We start from the raw sequence: 23001 nt of genomic DNA on the forward strand, positions 1-23001 counted from the left end.
TGGACGCAACAGCTGGGCATGAGATGCTGACATTTCTGGACGCATGGAGTGGGTACAATCAGATTAAGATGGATCCTGTAGATCAAGAGAAGACGGCATTCATGTCCGAAAGAGGAATATATTGCTACAAACGTCATGCCATTCGGCCTAAAGAACGCAGGCTCCACATATCAAAGGCTGGTTTAATCGAATGTTCAAAGAACAGATAAGAAGAACAATGGAGGTGTATATTGATGACATGGTGGTAAAATCAGAGAAGGCCAAAGATCACATGCGGCATCTGGCAGAAACATTCAGCACCCTCAGTGAATACAAAATGAAGCTAAACCCATCTAAATGCACCTTCGGAGTATCTTCGGGCAAATTCCTAGGCTATATTGTAACTCAAAGAGGGATAGAAGCCAACATCGAGCAGATCAAAGCTGTCTTACAACTAGAATCACCTGAAAAGCCTAAGGATGTTCAAAGACTAGCTGGAAAGGTAGCGACCACGAACAAGTTCATTTCAAGATCTTGAGATAAATGTAGGTCACATTTTACGACATACTAAGGAAAAGCCGAAGTTTGAATGGACCCTGAGCACGAGCAAGCCTTCAGAGTCAAGCACTACCTCAAAGCTGACCCGCCGGCCGTCGAAGCCAACGCCGGGGAACCACTATTCATATACCCGACCGTCACGGAGGTGGCAAGTGAGTCGTGTCCTGGTCGAGAGCGGGAAAAAGAGCAGAAGCGATATACTACGTGAGCAAGTCTCTGCTGCCGGCAGAGACCAGGTACACATCCCTTGAAAAATTAGTGCTAGCATTGGTAGTAGCATCTCGCAAACTGCGCCCCTATTTTTAATCCCACATCATACATGTCGTGACCAATTACCCACTAAAATCTATCATGAGGAAGCCCGAATCGTCAAGGCGGAATGTCAAAATGGTCTCAGTGCACCTCGGTGGGTACGATATCCAAGATGACCTTTTAACAACAATCAAATCACAAGCACCGCCGACTTCGTGTTAGACTTCACCTGACCATCCAGAACCGGCGGATACGGAGATCCTCACCCTAGAAGGAAGCAAGGAGACGGAAGTCTGGCAGATGCATATTGACGGAGCCTCCAACCAAAGGGGGGCAGGTGTGGGATTAATTCTGCGATCACCACAGGGAGACCTGATAGCACAAGCAGTAAGATGCGAATTCTAGGCAACTAACAATGAAACAGAATACGAGGCCTTGATATTAGGAACGAAGCTAGCTCTGGAATTAGGGGTCAGGCACCTGCACATATCCAGTGACTCTTTGCTAATAGTCAACCACGTAAATTATGAGTTCATAGCCAGAGACTCAAAGATGATTGCATACTTGAAAATAGCGAAGGAATTAAAACAAAAATTCGCAACTTGCAAGCTTAGGCAGATTCCCAGAGATCAGAATGTGGAAGCAGACGCCTTGGCAACTCTGGGGGCAACATTTAAGCCAGCAGAGCTATCCACCATTCCAATAGCACACATGCTGGAGCCTTCTATCCAAAAGGCAGATGAAGTAGACAAAGGAGAACTGGAGGATCCACAGAATGGAGAAGGAACCTAGGCGATTCTGAGAGGAAGGTGAGAGCTCACGATCACCGATCAAGCGGTGAGGTGCAGATGACTGGGATTGGCGTACACCTTACCAAGACTAGTTGCGTCATAACAAGCTGCCGGACGACAAGAAAGAAGTGAGAGCTTTCAGAGTAAGGGCTTCCAGGTTTATACTCATTGATGATATATTATTCAGAAAGTCACTAGCAGGCCCCCTACTTACGGTGCCTGGATAAGAAAGAAGCGCAGACTGTATTACATGCTCTCCACAGTGGCGAATATGGAAACCATGCAGGGGGCAGGAGTCTGGCAAATAAAGACCTAAGACAGGGATACTATTGGCCTACAATGAAGGCAGATGCAGCAGAGTACGCACGTAAATGTGACGCATGCCAGCGCTCAGCACCAATGATCCATCAGCCAGCAGAACCCTTGCACCCTATCATTTCTCCCTGGCCATTCATGGTATGGGGCATGGACATAGTAAGACCTATGCCACGAGCCACAGGAAACAGAACCTGGATGCTGGCAATGACAGATTATTTCTCTAAGTGGATAAAGGCAGAAGCATTCACAGAAGTGAAAGATAAACAGGTCATTTCGTTTATAAAACGAAACATCATTTGCAGATTTGGTATCCCATCAGAAATCATATGTGACAATGGCTCACAATTCATCTCCAACGATACCGAGGGATCTTTGTGCGGGTGGAACATCACCTTAAAAAGTCGCACCTAGGACTCCAAAGTCCAACGGCAAGTCAATCCAAAGAACAAAATCATCATGGATAATCTAAGAAGGAGGTTACGGGAGTTAGGAGGAAAGTGGGCAGATGAATTGCCACTAGTGTTATGGTTTAACGACACCAAAGATAGATAAGAACGGTCAAACACCATTCACCTGGTGTTTGGCGCGAAGCGATCATTCTGTCGAGAAGTCCTAGTTCCCACTCACAGGTATGAAAATATGACAAGGGAACTAAACAATACGAGAGATGACCGAAGCACGGACTGATTGACGAGTGCGAGCAAGCGCAAAAATTCGTCCGGCCGCTTACAAACAGTCAGTGGCCAAGAGCTATAACAAGAATGTAAAAGTCAGGCTCCTGGAGGTAAGAGACCTGGTTCTCCGAGAGGTGTTTCAAAACACCAAGAATCGAAAAGCAGGCAAATTCGCCTACAAATGGGAAGGACCATACCAGGTAGAAGGAGTTGTTGGCCATGGCGCATACAGACTAATGACTATGGACGGTCAAATCATACAACGCCCATGGAACATACTTCACCTGAAGAGATATTACTTTTAATAACAAGTAGACTTTAGCTTTCAGAATGATGTACTATGAAAAGACAAATCATTTTTAAAATTAAAATAAAAATCCGGTAGTAGGCATACTGCCAATTTCACTTTTATATCTGGTGTCTCTAACTCTTTCAAAGCTTTAAACTACTATTAGATGGTGTGGTCTGGCAGCGTCCTGGGACCACAATTGCTCTGGTACCCCATGAGATGTCGACAGGTACTTTACATCATTTTAATAGATTTTCTTATTTTCAGGCTTCTCTAAGTACATCACTTTGAATCCTAGTGTCTATGGTACTTTGAAAGGATGTCTAGCAGGACTGTCAACTGCCAACGCGGGGTGACAAGGCACATGGCACGCCAACATGGCCCCAAGTTTAACCGCCACCTTGGCGGAGCAACCACAAAAGAGAGTTTTAAAACTTACAAGTCTGCCACCTCTGGGCCAGACTGCCAAAAAGTTCATCAAAACATAAAAATACTTAATTATCGGTCACATTTATGACCTCCACCTCTGGCATCTCCTCTGCCTGCTGACCTCCCGATTCAGGTACCGCACCAGCTTGCACATCCTCAGCCGCCATAGCTCCCTGAGCTCCATCAGCAGCATCCTGGGACATTCCAGCGTCACCCCCAGCAGCTTGCTCAGCCAATGCAGAAGAATTCACCTCCCCAACTTCAGGCATCAGCGCACTCAGATCAGGTTGGGTGGGGTAGAGCATCTCCAGCTGCTTCTCCTCTTCCTCTATAGCTTGCTGGGTGGGAGCCTCCTCAAGGGCAGCACACATCCCGCTGATTTTTCCTCGCCAGGTAGCATAGGCAACGACGTTGGTGGCCAGGGAGATCAGCTCGCTGATCTTCTCATTAGAGCGCTTGAGAGAGTCAGAGAAAGTGCTGCACACCGCTTGAGTACGAGCGGTGATCGCCCTCTCCTCCAAAGATCTTTTTGGTGACAAAGAAGCTCGGTCTTCGGCTCCACCACACGCTCCTTCGGATCGGCCCCGCTCTGCGCCAAATCAAGCAATAGTCCCCTTGACTCCCGGTTCTTGATGTTGGTAGCACGGTGGTGGTCTGCACTATGTTGATCATCTTCCTATTATAGAGTGCAGACTGGAGGGTCTGGGGCAAGAAAGTCAGAAGTCAGCAAGAGGAATCTAAGTAAAAGCAAACAGATAGGTAGAAAATGAAGAGTATTTACCATGAAGGCATTGTGCACGTCGTTCTCAGCCATCTCCTCTGGGGAGAACTTCGAAAACGTCTCCTTCAGAGGAGGGAAGAGCAGCTGGTCGATCTCCGGCCAGTAAGGTACCTTGTCCACATTCCCAAAGCCCTATGGGAAACGAGCAGTGATGCCTTCACTGGATGAAGCACGAGGACTAGCAGGAGGAGTAGGCGGATGGCGAGACAACGGGTCGACCTCCAAGGGCTCGGGTGCAGCAGAACTGGAAAATGTAGGAGGAGTCTGGAAGGAAGCAGCAGGAGCACTCCTCTTGGAGGCAGTGACCACATCAGGTCTGGCAGAAGGTCTCTTCCTTTTGGCGCTTTGGAGGATGATTTCTAAAGGATCTACTTTTGAACCTGCAAGCAGGTGTAGTCTCAGACGACAGGATACTTAAAGCATCAGGAGGAACTTCATGCAAATTAAAACGGTTGTAGAAGTCTTACCAGAAGACATACTGTGAGCCGACTGAGGAGGATTGGAGGAGGAAGCAGGTGAAAAACCAGGGAGCAGTGCGGGAACTTTCTCTCGATTCGAGATCTTTGAGCAGGTTTGCTTTGCGCAGGCAGGGATCTTGGCACCAATGCGGGTCAGGTCACAGGGGCCTACACGAAAACGATGAAGTAAGCTAGTAAGCGGCGAGATAAAATAAATCAGGTGACAGGAAGGCTACTTACTCGAAGTCAGAATCCATTTCTCGAAGATGTAATCAGCAGGAGGCTGGATGGAGTCCTTCCTCACAAAGAAGAAGTCCTCAAACCATTTCTCATCACGGGATTTGGACACGTGTTTAAAAGGAGCCTCTCCACCGCCCCGGAATGAGAATTGACCCCTGTCCAGGGATCTGATATTGTACATATGGGCTAGATCGCCCAGAGTAACAGGTTTACCAATGTTCTGACCGGCGGCCAGAGAATAGAGAAGAACCCTCCAGATGGCAGCAGAAATTTGTGCCATGGCGAAGTTGTTGGTAAAGATGAAGTCTTGGATGAGTTTAGGGAAAGGAAAACGGAGGCCGTATCTAAATGGGTAGAGATAAAAACTAACCCACCCTGGACGGAGGGCGTCAGTTTTTTGTCCCGGTTCAGGGATGGCGATGTCAACCCCGTCATCAAGACCAAGCAGACTCTTGATCATGGGAATGTCGGCCAGAGTCAAAGCGGAATCACAGTCGTGGGGATGCTTAAAAAGTCCCCGAGAAGGAAAGGTTGGGTCGAGATTACGGTCGGAGGGTGTGGAGGTTGATGAAGATTGTCGAGTTTTACCCATGGTGGAGAGAGAAAATGGAAATTAAAAGAAGGAAAGAGGGAGAAATACCTGGTGAAAGAGACGGAGGAAGTGGAACAGTGAAGCCGGCAAAATAAAGAAGAAGGAAGGTTGAGGGTTTAAGAGAGAAGAATATTTTTGAAATGATTTGAGATTAAGGAAAGTAAAAGGTGGAGGTTGGAGTTATAAAGAGGAGAGAGAGAGTAGGGTGCGAGAAAAGAGGAATAGGGCGGCTGACATGATGGATTGCATGGGAAGGAGTGTATAAGACGGCTTAGGGTTTTTAGCATTCGGTTACGAAAATTTCTTGCTCGACACCTTAAAGCGTACTTCACAAGAAATTTGGGGCAAACTGTTTGGGCTAAAAATAGTGCAATAAGAAAGGCCCACTTAATAAAATAAAAGGTTAAGGGAGGAGTGACAAGGAGGAAGGGAGCCCGAAATTGGGAGAAAGGGGAAACGGGCTAAAGGAAGATCAGGAGCCCATCATAGAAGGTGTCCGAATTAAGGAAAGAGAAGTTAGGGAGAAGTTAGGGAGATCAGGGAGAATTAGGGAAGGCGGCCAAGTATGGAAAGAGTTCTTATGGAACTTATATTCCCTTTCCATAACCAAAGTAGGACATATCTAGGGTTCTCACCCTATAAATAGCCAAGGAAGCAAATCAAGAAGGACATTCACACATTGACATTCAAGAATACATCAACACCACGACATTAGCATAATATTGTACTCAAATATACATCCGTCCAAGATCTTGCAGGCCGGACGCCTAGTGCCAGCAAGATTAGCTTTACACCTCGATTGTACTCATCCTCCCATTCAAGTATAGTGCAATATTTGACAGGGTACCGTCCCTCCCGCGGTTGTTCCCACATTGGGTTTTCCGCGTCACCAAAATCTTACGTGTCAATTTACATTACGTGCTCTATTATTTATTAACGTACGAACGATCATACAACCAACCAACGAGTAAAGACCGCATTAACCCTAATCAATCAACCTGGTAAAAAATACCTAAACAATATATATATAACAATATTTATATAATGAAGCATTTCTTACAACATTGTTAATGAAAATGGTAACATATTTCTGAGGAACATTGTTAAAGAAAATTGGTTACACCGTTGAACTAAACTGATAACATTTTACAATTAACTAATTATGATAACATTCCCAACAACAAATAAGGGAACATACTACACTTTTCTTATTTCATAACTAATATAACACTTTTTATCAATTTTTCTATCATATATCATCCACCAAACTGGTTACATTGTTAAACAAAATGGTAACATGTCCATGAGGATAAACATCCCACTTTTACTTATAGTCATTACTTATTGCTCATTAACTCAAGATACGAAGTTGGTAACATTATGTTATAAATTGAAAACATGTTTCTCATGATATATACAACCAAATTTATAAAATCAAACATTACTGATAACATTGTTCTTAAAAATGGTAACATATTGAAAACATGTTTCTCATGATATATACAACCAAATTTATAAAATCAAACATTACTAATAACATTGCTCTTAAAAATGGTAACATAATTGTGAGGGTCATCTTTCTCCCTCTTCATTTTTGGTCTTGCCATTGTCGTATGTAACTTGACACCTCCAATTATAAAACCATTTTTCCCCCTATCATGTTTGGATCTTGCCTTCTCTTGATAACATTTTAGTAAATTAATGATAATATTTTATATATCACCATTGATGCTGCAAAATGTCACCATTGTTACTTAGAAAAATATATTCAATAAATCAAGAAGTAAAAATTCATGTAAAAATAACTTAGTCTATGCAATATGTTACTGTGGACAAGGCCCTCGGGAACTGCGTCCGCGGGATCCACACCAGGCATAATCGACTCGAGGTTCTTTCGAATCGAATTAAGACATATTAGAGTCGCCACCAAGTTTTTTGGGAACTTGGAACCGTTCAAGTCAACTTTACACCTTTCATCGAAAAGCATAAAGCCAATCGACTACGAGTGATTAAAGATAAAGACTTGTACCCTATATCACTCGATTTGAATGACTCTCGTAATCCAATGGTATTTAGACGGATCCACAAACCATAGATCTTGAGTAAGGGGTGAGGGTACGTGTTGGGAAGCCCATAAGGACACCCAACCCCGCCCGTCAATAACGGCCTCTACTAAGTCAAGTGTCGGAGTTCAAACAAGGTCATAGCTACTACGATGTATGATATGCAAACGTTGTTTTAACCCTATCATGTGACAACAATTTCTATGTCGTTTTAGATGCAACTAAACTAACTTTGTCAAAGTTGTAATTTAGCATATGGGTTGATTGATCTAGCAACATTCAAACGAAAGCAAACAAGGCTTAGGGGGAAAGGGGGAGCCGTTGGGATCTACCTATTACAAACCAGGCATTTCATGCCGACACAACGAAAAATTAAAGATACAACTCGATCTAAATACAATTGCTACATACGGAATCATAAACGACACAAAACACGGCCACTTGGCCTAGAAAACCGTGCACAAAGGGGGTGACTCACGGCCTACATGACACACGGCCTTGGGTCACTCCTCGTAATGCGTGCTTTCACTTAATCCCATCGAATTAGACATAGGGCTACGCACCAAAGCATGCATTAGCATAAACCGGGCCATGTTGCTTTAAACAACATGCGGTTTACTACGCTCCTACAAGCATTGGGGAACAACCGTCTAACCAAACAAGACTAAGGTTTTTAGAAATCATTTGACTCGATAAAAGAAAACAAACTTGAAAGATTACAACTCGATAAACCAACGATAAATTACAAACAATGAAACAACGAGAAAACAAACGGTATAAAAACAAAACGAGAAAGGTAAAGAAAACGGCCACCTCACGGCCCAAAGCCACGGCCCAAACCAACGGCCAAGACAAGGCCAACCTAGTTCCTAAGTTAGGTTCATTGGTTAGATCGAATGTTTGCGAAAAGGGATAGGAAACAAGTTAGAAAACGAGTTAGAAACAAAGTTGATCGATTGTCGCATGAGGGTGCAATCTACACGGCCTAAAGGGTCTAATTAGGTCAAATTCGCTAATTAATTTAACTCGTCGAGTGTCAATAAGAAGGTGCTAATCACGCACTCTTATACTAGCGAGAAATTAGGTGAAAGAGAGAGATGCATTCAATTATTTACAGAATCGTCGATTGATTTTATAACTTACGTCGAAGCCACCTATCGTGTCTAATTAGGTTATTAAATTAAATTAATGTTATCTAAATATGTCATAGGTTAACAATCAGAGGTTAAACTAACATACAACGGGTCCTAGGGTATGTCGAATTGGCCGAAACAACAAGGGGGTCAAAAGCGAAGAACGAAATTAGACAATTGTTTTATTTATGCCCTACCTTGAACACGAGGATATGTAAATGAGACGGGGGTGTACGACCGACTGATGTAGCGGTTTCTTTTCCCATCTCAAGTCAACGCGGGTGTTCATGGTGGTACTTTAACTCATACTCGGACTAACTAGTTTCATAGTTAATTTAAAACAAACGATAAACAAAACGAAAACAAACTATAAAAGAGGCATAAGAAAACGAAATAAAAAAAGGAAAGAGAAGGGGATTTGATGCACCCTCAACCTACATGTATCGTTGACACCGTCTTGGGTCGTAATCGATGGTAGATTTTATCTCGAGAGGCCGTCGTCGACGAAGAATAAAGCAAACACGCGTTTTGGAAACTTTCTGGACAGCGATTTTAAAACAGTGATATCTCCCTCGTTTCACGACGAAAATTCGATTTAAAAGATGTTTTGGAAACTAGAAAGAGAGGAGAACAAGGATCTTAAAGCAACCCCTGCTCGTTTTGGGTTATTGGGCACGAAAAACGAGCACAAACAGAACTGGACAGACAAGAAGAAACCGCGAAAACAGAGTGTTATTTCACTCTGTTTTTCGAGGGATTTCGTGTACTCTCAAGGGCAATTTGGCTCGTAATTCTTTGTCTAATGTGTAGATGGATGTTATGTGGTTAATTAGGAATAAGAAACTCGAGTTTTTATGGAGGTTTGATGGAGGAACGAATGGGTTTTCGAAGAGGACACACAAACAGTTTCAGTTTGTGTGTCGGTTTTGTTTAGGGTTTTTGGGAGGCAATTAGGGTTTGTTTCTGAGGTTTAAAGCTTGTGGGTGATGGTAGGATGTATGGAGAACTTAGAGGCATGAATGTATGGTGAAGGGTGGGTATTTATAAGGAGTTAAAGTAGGTTAAAAGAGAGGGAGAGGCAATCGGGCTTGCTGAACATAGCTGCTGTCCAGCAGCTTTTGGGGGGGTTTCTAGGGTTCGTTTTGGGGGTTTTCTTGGTGATTAATCTAGGATAATATGGGTAGGATACTAGGGTATGGGTTAGGGTTAATGGGTACGGGTCTTGGTAGTGTTTGGAGCGGGTTTTGGGCTCGAGATTGAGCTACCAAAACAGGGGGGCTGCTCGTTTGTTGCGGGCTGTTTGGGGAGGTGTTTGGGATGGAATTTTGGGCCATGGATAGGGGGTTCGAACAAGGGTGGATGGGTAGAGGCTTAGGTTGGTTAATGTACTCGAGATTCGTGCCAATTCGTAAAGGAAACGGGCTCAAAAACCGAGCTAAAATCGAGCTCAAAAACATGTTTAAAAACGAGTTTTCTTCGCTTTTAAAATCGATTTTTCAAATCAATTAACCCATTAAAATAAATGACTCATAAAATGATTTTTCAAATCAATTATTTATTTTATTTTCAATAAAATAAACTTGGGAAAATAAATTCAAAATAAAATAAAATAAATTGAATTCACTTAAAAAAGCTTTAATTTAAATATCATTTAAATTAATAAAATGAACTCACTAAAAAAAACATTAATTTAAATATCATTTAAATTAATAAAATACTTCATCGACGACGCCCATTCTACATCGTAAAACGAGCTCCAAATAATGACAATGACAACTAAAGAATACATGTGTCCTATCATCATCGGGTGTTTGTCGGGTTCTCTATAAATTCCAATATCAACGGATACGGGTATCTACAGAGCCCCCACTTTGACTGAGGCTTGGACAAGGCGAAAGTCAAAGTATACCCCAGGTCCCTTTCGACCTGAGGATTCTTCGGGTCGTTTATAGTCCATTAGACTTGCGTATATAAGCTCGCCAGCCATAAGAAGAGATCATACCTGAAACTTCGTTGGGGATTGACTCTTGCTTCTGTTGTGTCAAATTATCGTCATTGGTCGTCGACCCATAAAGTTGCATATATGGTGGATTGAGCCTTATCCTTAGGCGCCTACGTATCCGTTTCTGACGGAATCAAACCCGCGTCGTAGTTCGGCCACTGCTGACACATGCCCAAAGTTTATCATCTGCTGGCATTTGTCCAAATTCATCATCTGCTGACATTTGCCCAAAATTTATCATCTGCTGGCGCTTGTCCGAATGGGACGGGACTTTCCAAGGAGGTTGCCGCCGCTTTCATCATTTGCTTTCAGCTACGGAATTCTTCCATTTCATACTCTTGTATCGAATTGAATTCTGAGTGGATGTCATCCATTTCATCTTGATAATGGTCTCTGAAGCCAACGGCTTCAGAGCCCCCAGTTTGTAATGGCTCTAAAGTCGAAGACTTTAGAGCCCCCAGTTGAAGCATATCCTGCTATATTTGAAACACAAAAAACGTACTAGCAATAATCACCACATAAGCACATTTGGATCATCGATCTTAAAATTGGATTATTTGAAAGATTGGGTCATCGACCCTAAAATTGAATTTGAAAATTTTGAATGATTGGGTCATCGACCCGAAAATTGAATTTGAGAATTTTGAAAAATTGGGCCATCGGCCCGAAGTTTGAATTTGACATCACTTGGTATGTTGGGCCATCGACCCTTCAAAAATTGAATTTGAAATTTTGAATTTCGAAAGATTGGGGTCATCGACCCGAAAAGATTCCACTACTTGGATCATCTATTGGAATTTTGAAATTTTGAAATTTTTTGAAACCGAACCTTGATGGGTGAGCATGAAATACGACTCAGACACTCCGTATGACCCGTAAACCACGTGGGCATAGCCCGCTACCGTAAAACAAAAAGGAAAATAAAACCGTAAGTGTGCACGGGCTTTAATTCAATTATTGACTTGTTGGGGGTAGAAATGTAAATTGGCCGTTCCGGCGCCAAAAGATGGCAAATGGGAATCACAAGGTCGTCGAACTTGGGACGAAGATTTCGTATGGCATGGGCGTGCTCCCGAGGGCACATGGGAATCAAGATCACTTGGCATTGACAAGGTGGATTAAACTCCTGGAGCAACAACGTTGGCTTCGCCCAGACACTAAACACAGACTGATTTTATGAGAACACTTAGACATCCCACATCACTCTTCTTGGGAACATTCTGTCACTCTTCTCCTCGCCTCCTTTCTTTTCAGCGAGTTTTCATCATTTCTTGCCACCGCCTTCTTTCTTTTCAGCGGGCTTTTACTATTTTTCTTCCACGCCTTCTTTCTTTTCAGCGGGTTTTTCATATTTTCTGTTCCCAAAACAAACCCACATCTATGTGACTCAGCATCTTTGCCTAAACCGTTAGATAAAGCTCATTCCGAGACTTGACACTACTCATCTGAACCTATATCCTTATCCTAGCCTACATCGAGTGCTAAGACCAACTCAAACAAAGGTGGCTTCATTTGGACTTGGTTAGGACCCGTAAGAAACCGATAAGATGACAACTTGGATGATGGATGGATTGAATCCCTTATTCTGAAGGACTGCCTACGTATTCGCGTGGAGCGAAATCAAATCCGACGTAGTTCGATCGTGGTGCATAAACATGACATTTTGATTGTGTGTACACACTCGAAGGTTTCACCTAAGGTATCATGTCATATCCCATTCTAGCCTGTAAAGTACCGTTAAATCCCGTGTTTGGGGTTAGGTGTAAAAGGCTTGGATCTTTTGGGATGTGGAGCTTGGCAATAACAAGTTGGAATGGTTAACCATCATTCTGAAGGTTTGTTTTGTGGTGCTAAGGCCAAGGGCTATGGCTGCTGATGTGGTTGGAATGGGTGTCTCGGGTTTGATGAACCACGAGTGCAAATGGGTTGAAAAATGATGTGGGTTCAAATTTCCACGTCTGGACCCTAAAGGCTGGGTGTAACAACACAAGCGGAATGATTCTCAAAATTCCCGACTATCCCCTCAGAATCGTCTCGGGGAAGGACTTAGGGGTAAAGAGGTTACTACTTAAGCTTTTGGGCTTCGCCCATTGAACTTCAACTATGGGTACTTAACTTGACTTCTGGCTTCCGTAACTTCGACATCCAACCAAAAGCAATCCGCAATAACTTCAACATCTTTTTTCTTTTTTCTTTTTCTTTCATCTTTTTTTTTCATTTTTCATTTTTTCTCTTTTTCTCATTTTTTTTCATTCTTTTTCATCTTTTTTCTCTCTTTGAAAATGATCTTCTATTCATTCTCTTAGTCACAAATGGATACACCTTAAAAACTGGGCTTCACCAACTAATTTGGGTAGGGACTAACAATTCCTTGTTAGAACGGGTTGATATCTCCTCTCTTCGAGATGGGATGATTTTGTTGGGGAAAAGGCTTGCCTTCCATCATCGATAGGGGAAACAAGGAGCTAGTCCGGGTTCGTCATAGAATCATCTAAAAGCTTGTCATAAGCACTGGTTCTGATGGAGGTTTTCTACCGCCAGACATGGAATAGGTAAAGGAATCAAACACGGGATCCTAGTGTACCTTACATTTTGAAACAAGACATATTTCTACCCTAGGGATTCCTTTGAGTGTGTTGTGCATTTTATCATGCTTTCAGAATGATTGAGGATTGGAAACAAGACATATTGGGAAACGAAACTGCAACCTTTTATTGGAATGGCAAAAGTTTAACAGACTCGAAAGAACGATTCCTAGGACACACCCTAGGTCATCGCGGAACAAACGACTCAACTTTAAGAAAAGAAAGTCCTAGACTCGACTCGACTAAGAAAAGAAAACAGATCCCGACTCATAATTTTCAAATCTGGTCTTGAGCTTTCTCTTGTTCACCGTGTGGCTTAGATGCCCGGCCTCGGTCCTTGATCCCTTTGATGGTCCGCTCCATCCCGAGGTAGTCCTCCGAGGATCTACGCTGATGATAAAGGTTGGTGAATCGAATTGTCCTTTATTAACTTCGTTAACGAGAGGAGTACATTCTAGAGCGAGACTCCCGAGTTGAATTTCATTCTTCGGGTTTGGCAATAATTCAAAGCAATCCACAAATATTTTCCCGATAAACACCCCTTTCAAGTGACATGGGCGGATAAGATTGGAATAATCGACACTGTCTTCGACAGAAACAAAGTTGGAGTGATCGCCAAATGGATTGGTGATGTTATTGGGTTTTATGGCTGGGATTGGGAGCGTTCCGTTCTCAATCATGTCTTGGATTTCGTGCTTTGATCGATAGCACCTTTCAAAGATATCATGGCCTTTCCTTGATGAAAGGCCCAGAGGCATTTGGTTTATACCATTTACCTTGTTGATCAGCGGGAGGGTCCGGAGTTAGACCAATAGGCTTCAGCTTTCCTTGGGCTATGAGCCTTTGGAGAGCGTATGTATAAGTGCATCCGATATCGGTGAATGCCCTTGGTGTTTGGCGTTGCGACTTCTTCGATTGCCCTTCTAAGAGATTGATGGCTTCATCAATATGGGTCGCTGCTGGGGCCTTGCCCTTAGACGATGAGGCCCCTTGGTACCCTTTCGGCTTTTCAGCCTCTGCCCTTATGACATCATCTTCTACCTTTATCCCGATTCTTATCAATTCTTTGAAAGAGCCAAAATTCTGGTATTTCAGAGCATTGCGGTAAATAGGTCGTAGATTCTTTACAAACTTATCTACCATTTCAACTTCGTCAGGCTTCTTGGCTAATTTCACGCTTTCAGCGCGCCATCTTGCAAGGAATTCAGTAATGCCTTCTTTGTCTTTCTGTGTCATCACCTCCAATGTTCTTATGTTGGTTTGAATCTCGACATTATCAGCATAGTGCTTGCAGAACTCCACCGTAATATCTTCGAAAGTGGGGAAGTTCTTAAGGTCCAGATTGTAGAACCACGCCTTTGGGTGCTCACCCAGAGATTGGGCGAAAATTTCAGAGAGCATATCAGCAGGTACTCCCTTCAGTGCTAAGTACCCTTTATAGGCCTTAACATGGTGGACTGGATCTTCGGTGCCCTTGAACTTTGGGATGTCGGTGAGTACCATGTTCGTGGGCAACTTATCCTGAACTGGGGCATAGGCCCTAGCATTCTCATAGTGGATGTTCTTCCCCGGGGAGAGTTTCAGACGGTCTTCAATGAACTTGAACCGTTTCTCCGGATCGTCGAGAGGTGGAGGGGAATCTTCACCCGGCCTTAGATTCGATTGCATCCATTCGGGTCATCATGAGGTTCACGGCCTCAGTGAGCTTGTTAACAGCATCTTCCATTGCTTGACGTCGGGTTTTTGGCGGCCTTTCTACAAGAAAACCCCGTACTGAGTCAATATTTAAAGTAAGAGCCCCTGCACACTTAAGGACACGACCCCAACTTGACTCAAACAAAGACTCGACTTGAGATTGACTAAACAAGGGTTCGACTCATGGTTTGATTTAGACATCGGTTCATTTTAGAGTCGACAAAACGACATGACTCAAACTGTCATAACTCGATTCTAAACTGGACTTGGTGTGACTAAACCCGTGATTGGGCTAACATAGCCCATGGGTTCATGTGAAACGTCCTAAAGGGCCTAGCTTGGACGTTTTTTGTGGATACTATCCTAGACCAACAGGTCGACCAACATGACTCAAAGCCCAAGAGGTGAGCTTGGGTGACCCAACAAAGTCGTGTTCTAGACTCTTGGAATGAAAAAACGTCTAGCCTAACACGACCAGGACCCGGACACGACTCGACGCATTTCATGCTTGGTTGAGGTTCGAGAAACATTTTGGATCGGATTTGGAAAAAACGAAGGATTGATTTGAAAATGAGATTTGAAATGGGCAAGACATCGGCTATAAAAGCTCATTTTGGCCGAAAATTCTAGTCCTATTTGGGCAGCATTCCGCGTTTTGAAAATCATGCTATTTGAAAGTAGTTTGTTCAAAAGTTCGGTTTTGAAAGGGACGTGGGAATTTTCGAAAAAAAGGCTTGGGAAAAAAAATTGCACATTGTCATTCTCATGTTATAAGGATGTATGCTCCTAGACATCTCTAAGTCTCGGCAAGTCTTCTACGAGAAGGTCTATGCCCTCCATCCTTTTGCGGTCTTATAGAGCAAGGTGTCTTAAGGTAAAGTACCTAGAAGATCGTCCCCACCATCAAGAACCACGCGAGGCGAAGTGGAAGCGAGCAATGTGCGCTTCCGGCATAGTGGGACGTCGCCCCCACGCATCACGAAGAAACGCCGGGACGGCCCGGCAAGTCCTTAAGGGTTTATGCATGAATCGTAGCACTATGAGTAATGTTTTACTTTCCAACACTTTCTTTTCAAGTTTCACCTCGGAGGAAAAGACCCTAGAAACACAGTGTAACTAGTCCTCTTTTCCCCAAAGAGAGTCGCCAAATCGTGGACAAGGCCCTCGGGAATCGCGTCCGCGGGATCCACACTGCATAATCGACTCGAGGTTCTTTCGAATCGAATTAAGACATATTAGAGTCGCCACCAAGTTTTTGGGAACTTGGAACCGTTCAAGTCAACTTTACACCTTTCATCGAAAAGCATAAAGCCAATCGACTACGAGTGATTAAAGATAAAGACTTGTACCCTATATCACTCGATTTGAATGACTCTCGTAATCCAATGGTATTTAGACGGATCCACAAACCATAGATCTTGAGTAAGGGGTGAGGGTACGTGTTGGGAAGCCCATAAGGACACCCAACCCCGCCCGTCAATAACGGCCTCTACTAAGTCAAGTGTCGGAGTTCAAACAAGGTCATAGCTACTACGATGTATGATATGCAAACGTTGTTTTAACCCTATCATGTGACAACAATTTCTATGTCGTTTTAGATGCAACTAAACTAACTTTGTCAAAGTTGTAATTTAGCATGTGGGTTGATTGATCTAGCAACATTCAAACGAAAGCAAACAAGGCTTAAGGGGAAAGGGGGAGCCGTTGGGATCTACCTATTACAAACCAGGCATTTCATGCCGACACAACGACAAATTAAAGATACAACTCGATCTAAATACAATTGCTACATACGGAACCATAAACGACACAAAACACGGCCACTTGGCCTAGAAAACCGTGCACAAAGGGGGTGACTCACGGCCTACATGACACACGGCCTTGGGTCACTCCTCGTAATGCGTGCTTTCACTTAATCCCATCGAATTAGACATAGGGCTACGCACCAAAGCATGCATTAGCATAAACCGGGCCATGTTGCTTTAAACAACATGCGGTTTACTACGCTCCTACAAGCATTGGGGAACAACCGTCTAACCAAACAAGACTAAAGTTTTTAGAAATCATTTGACTCGATAAAAGAAAACAAACTTGAAAGATTACAACTCGATAAACCAACGATAAATTACAAACAATGAAACAACGAGAAAACAAACGGTATAAAAACAAAACGAGAAAGGTAAAGAAAACGGCCACCTCACGGCCCAAAGCCACGGCCCAAACCAACGGCCAAGACAAGGCCAACCTAGTTCCTAAGTTAGGTTCATTGGTTAGATCGAATGTTTGCGAAAAGGGATAGGAAACAAGTTAGAAAACGAGTTAGAAACAAAGTTGATCGATTGTCGCATGAGGGTGCATTCTACACGGCCTAAAGGGTCTAATTAGGTCAAATTCGCTAATTAATTTAACTCGTCGAGTGTCAATAAGAAGGTGCTAATCACGCACTCTTATACTAGCGAGAAATTAGGTGAAAGAGAGAGATGCATTCAATTATTTACAGAATCGTCGATTGATTTTATAACTTACGTCGAAGCCACCTATCGTGTCTAATTAGGTTATTAAATTAAATTAATGTTATCTAAATATGTCATAGGTTAACAATCAGAGGTTAAACTAACATACAACGGGTCCTAGGGTATGTCGAATTGGCCGAAACAACAAGGGGGTCAAAAGCGAAGAATGAAATTAGACAATTGTTTTATTTATGCCCTACCTTGAACACGAGGATATGTAAATGAGACGGGGGTGTACGACCGACTGATGTAGCGGTTTCTTTTCCCATCTCAAGTCAACGCGGGTGTTCATGGTGGTACTTTAACTCATACTCGGACTAACTAGGTTCATAGTTAATTTAAAACAAACGATAAACAAAACGAAAACAAACTATAAAAGAGGCATAAGAAAACGAAATAAAAAAAGGAAAGAGAAGGGGATTTGATGCACCCTCAACCTACATGTATCGTTGACACCGTCTTGGGTCGTAATCGATGGTAGATTTTATCTCGAGAGGCCGTCGTCGACGAAGAATAAAGCAAACACGCGTTTTGGAAACTTTCTGGACAGCGATTTTAAAACAGTGATATCTCCCTCGTTTCACGACGAAAATTCGATTTAAAAGATGTTTTGGAAACTCGAAAGAGAGGAGAACAAGGATCTTAAAGCAACCCCTGCTCGTTTTGGGTTATTGGGCACGAAAAACGAGCACAAACAGAACTGGACAGACAAGAAGAAACTGCGAAAACAGAGTGTTATTTCACTCTGTTTTTCGAGGGATTTCGTGTACTCTCAAGGGCAATTTGGCTCGTAATTCTTTGTCCAATGTGTAGATGGATGTTATGTGGTTAATTAGGAACAAGAAACTCGAGTTTTTATGGAGGTTTGATGGAGGAACGAATGGGTTTTCGAAGAGGACACACAAACAGTTTCGGGTTTGTGTGTCGGTTTTGTTTAGGGTTTTGGGAGGCAATTAGGGTTTGTTTCTGAGGTTTAAAGCTTGTGGGTGATGGTAGGATGTATGGAGAACTTAGAGGCATGAATGTATGGTGAAGGGTGGGTATTTATAAGGAGTTAAAGTAGGTTAAAAGAGAGGGAGAGGCAATCGGGCTTGCTGAACATAGCTGCTGTCCAGCAGCTTTTGGGGGGGTTTCTAGGGTTCGTTTTGGGGGTTTTATTGGTGATTAAGCTAGGATAATATGGGTAGGATACTAGGGTATGGGTTAGGGTTAATGGGTATGGGTCTTGGTAGTGTTTGGAGCGGGTTTTGGGCTCGAGATTGAGCTGCCAAAACAGGGGCCGCTCGTTTGTTCGGGCTGTTTGGGGAGGTGTTTGGGATGGAATTTTGGGCCATGGATAGGGGGTTCGAACAAGGGTGGATGGGTAGAGGCTTAGGTTGGTTAATGTACTCGAGATTCGTGCCAATTCGTAAAGGAAACGGGCTCAAAAACCGAGCTAAAATCGAGCTCAAAAACATGTTTAAAAACGAGTTTTCTTCGCTTTTAAAATCGATTTTTCAAATCAATTAACCCATTAAAATAAATGACTCATAAAATGATTTTTCAAATCAATTATTTATTTTATTTTCAATAAAATAAACTTGGGAAAATAAATTCAAAATAAAATAAAATAAATTGAATTCACTTAAAAAAGCTTTAATTTAAATATCATTTAAATTAATAAAATGAACTCACTAAAAAAAACATTAATTTAAATATCATTTAAATTAATAAAATACTTCATCGACGACGCCCATTCTACATCGTAAAACGAGCTCCAAATAATGACAATGACAACTAAAGAATACATGTGTCCTATCATCATCGGGTGTTTGTCGGGTTCTCTATAAATTCCAATATCAACGGATACGGGTATCTACAGTTACCATTGTAGTTGCAAATGTTGTGATTATCACATAAGAAACAATACGCAATAAATCAACAAATTCATTAATATGTTAACTATTCAATTATAATTATTTCCATAAATATAGTAATCCAACATTCTGTCCACAAATGGTCACATATTAAACAAATACGGAGTAACTTACCATTGAAACATATTGGACTAATTAATTAATAAATTCACCTGATATTCAATATTAATAGACGAAAATCACTATAATATGCCATAGTAAGACAAAATTCAAACTCATGTACAACTAGTTTTTTGCGATAAGTAATCTTTTTTTTTTTTTGATGACGAGGGGATTGAATCCCCCCGGGCCCATGCATTCCCGTACCACCACATGGATCATGTAAGCCACCCCCCTTCGGGGGCTGCAGTGGCCAAGTGATCATCGCCCCAGCTGGTAGTCGAACCCGGGACCTCTCAACTCCTGCACTTCTGCAAGCTTCAAGGTTTAACCCGGCTAGCACTGGACTAACACCACTTGGTTGCGATATGTAATCTTATTTCTTCAATATGTGACCATTTTGATAAATTTAAGATGTGAAGTATGTCAACTTGTCAATATACAATTATTCATGTCAAAATAACCGGTAAAAAATCATCCAAGTTGTTAACATTTTAACTTTTAGTTTGTCCAGATATAAGGAAACCCAACAGATGGTCACATATTACGCAAATCATCATAATAATTGCACAAATATATTAATCTTTAAAGGACTAAAATATTTCTGACATACAATATTAAAGACGAAAATCAAACACTATAAAGATGGAGACATATTTTCAAAAACGAATATTTTTAGCTTCAAAAGTGAAAACAATAACTTTTCACAAATTAATATGCACAAAATTGATCAAATCGTTTTAAAAGTTAACCCTAACTTTTCACAAAATATATAATACGAATTAAAATTTAAAGGTTAACAATAAAATTGATCAAACCTTTTTTTTCTCCTATTATGTGTTTTGAGTCTTCTTATTAATGGTAATCTTCTTGAAATAAACTTTTTTTTCTCCATTTTTTAGAGATGGAACTGAGTTTTGGAATGATGAAGGTTTTTTTTGATTTTTTGGTTTTGGAAGAAGAGTTTTTGAAATGTTTTCTGGAAAAGGGACTAAGGTTATGGAAGTCATTAAGACTCTAAACTCTTTTTTACACTCAAGTCAATTCCTACACTGCACCTCTACTTTTGCTTATGTCATCAGTACTCTTTTCTTTTATATTCTTCAGGTTGTACCATATTCTATAATATGGGATTAAATTGACTCATCTTATAAATAAGACGGATACAAGTAGTCTTAAGGAAGACTAATTGATTGTCTTAATATGATACAACTAACCCGTATAGGAAAAACAAGGATAGAGCACTGAAATGAATACCTGCAAAGTGCAGACCTTTAGGGATTAAAAAATTGTTCAAAGTTTACATTTCCAAGGAAATTTGAACCAAGCTCTATTCACAAACATCACAATCTACTTGCTTGCTGCACTTTCTCATTCTCAACCTATTAATTTTCATTTTCTCATCTTCATCTTTATTTCACCTCATCTTCATCTTCATTCCCATCTAACTTCATCTCCATCTCACCCAATTTTTTTTCTTCATATTCTCAAACCTTAATACTCAGCCTTAAACTCAGTATTAATTACTTGATTTTTTGGATTTTTTTAGTTATGTTTTTACTTTTGAATGAACTTTAAAAATGTTGGTTTTTGTATTTAATTTGTTTTGAAAACTAAAGCAACATAGGGTGAAGGAGCGACATTTACAAGAATTGTAAGCAAAGATGATAAAAATCAAGGAGTAAGATTTAATTATCTACCTTTATAATGAATAGAATTTACTTTAAATTTTCTACAAATTTGCAATAATTTTTTGTGTACATTAAAAAACTCATCTCATATACCATTTTGTTTATTATGTTTCCATTTTTGTGGGTTATATAACCATTTTTTGGCCATCTGTGTAGATTATAATCAACTTGGGTGTAACGCTTTATGAACTTTACACTGGTTCATCTTCAACAAAGGCTTTTGATGCTCTATATTACCATTATGTTTAAAGATAAAATTGTTACAAATTAAGAAAACAGGCAAACAATCGCCCAAATTCAAATCAAATAAAACATAATAATGTTAAATGGTCACCTGTTCTGATTAACATGATAACATATTATACAGATACTCTTATGTCATCATTTGTATTCTTACATGTTACCAGTTTAAGATTCTTTAAATTCTAATCAAATGTATTGTACAATAGTTACATACAGTGACTAATAAGACAACATTCTTGCTAATATGGTTACATATTGTAAAACATTTTGTACAATGGTTATATAACTGACTAATATGGTTACATATTGTAAAATACTTTGTACAATAGTAATATATTCTGACTAAGATGGTACCATTTCATATACGAACTCTCATGTCACCATTTACATTCATATATATCATTATTTTAAGATCCTATTAAATCAAATCAAACATATTGTAAAATGGTTACATATTTTGACTAATATGATAACATGTTATACGCGTGCTACCATGTCACCATTTATATCCCTAAATGTTACCAGCATAAAAAAATTTCAATTATAAATAAATATATTCTATAATGGTTACATATACCGACTAACATATATGACAACAATTTAACTAATATTGTTACATATTGTATAACATTTTATTAAATGATTAAATCTTCTAGTAACATCTTAATTTACTTAAGGTTAATACAAAATAATGATCAATAATGCAATATCCAAGTATCACTTTGAAGGAACTAAGAGAATATATGATTACATGATGATCAACATTGCTTAATAATGATTCTTAGATTCACTATTATCACAATTTCCTACTCCAGTAATTATTCTACGTCGTCGTTAGCGCTCGAGATGATTTTTGCAGCAATACACTATTAATGATGAAGTATAAATAATGAAGAAAATTCTTTTTTTGCCTTTGATGTTTGATAAAAAATGAAAACGAAATAAAAAAGGGTAAATAGAGTTTAATGAAGAGAGTGAATGAAGAAGATGAATGAAATTGATGATAAAAAAAAAAGAATAAATAAAAATGATAAATTCATAATTGATGAACATTATAATGTGGAGTATTGGACTGTAACTTGTTGGTATATAATTCAAGAGATAAGAATAATAAATAAACTAGTGTAATAATAGCTTCCATCTAGCATTAAATGTTTGACACAAATTTATTAATAAAAGAAAAGGTGCAAAGAGCATAAGGGACAAGGACACAATCACTTTTTGGTTGATGGGTCAGTTTATATGAAAACGGGTGGATTTAGCCCGTCTTATTATTTCAGACGGATACCCCCGTCTGAAATAAGAGTTTGTGTTATATTTAATATTTTTGTTAAGTAAAATTGCTAGCCTTTTACTTATCAGGTTAGTCTTATATTTGTATGGTCTCGTGCACAAATTTGTAAATGTTAGAATATAGAATATTTCGGCAGAATATATTGTATTTCGTATATGATTTAGTTCCCTAATTTAGTGTAACTAATTAGGAGAGAATCCCTCGTAATTAGGCTAGGATATCGATCTCTCACAATGTACATATATCGATTGATGTTGTCAATAATAATCAAGCATCATATTCTTTCATGGTATTATCTTCCTATGGAAAGATCTTTCGCTTCCTCTCTCAACCATAGCTTTATGCCTCACGCATCTTCGACCTCTCGTCACCATGCCTAAAACTGATACAAATTCCAAAAGGCTCT

This window comes from Silene latifolia, chromosome X (genome assembly GCF_048544455.1).
Source record: "Silene latifolia isolate original U9 population chromosome X, ASM4854445v1, whole genome shotgun sequence".
NCBI classification, from domain to species: Eukaryota; Viridiplantae; Streptophyta; class Magnoliopsida; order Caryophyllales; family Caryophyllaceae; genus Silene; species Silene latifolia.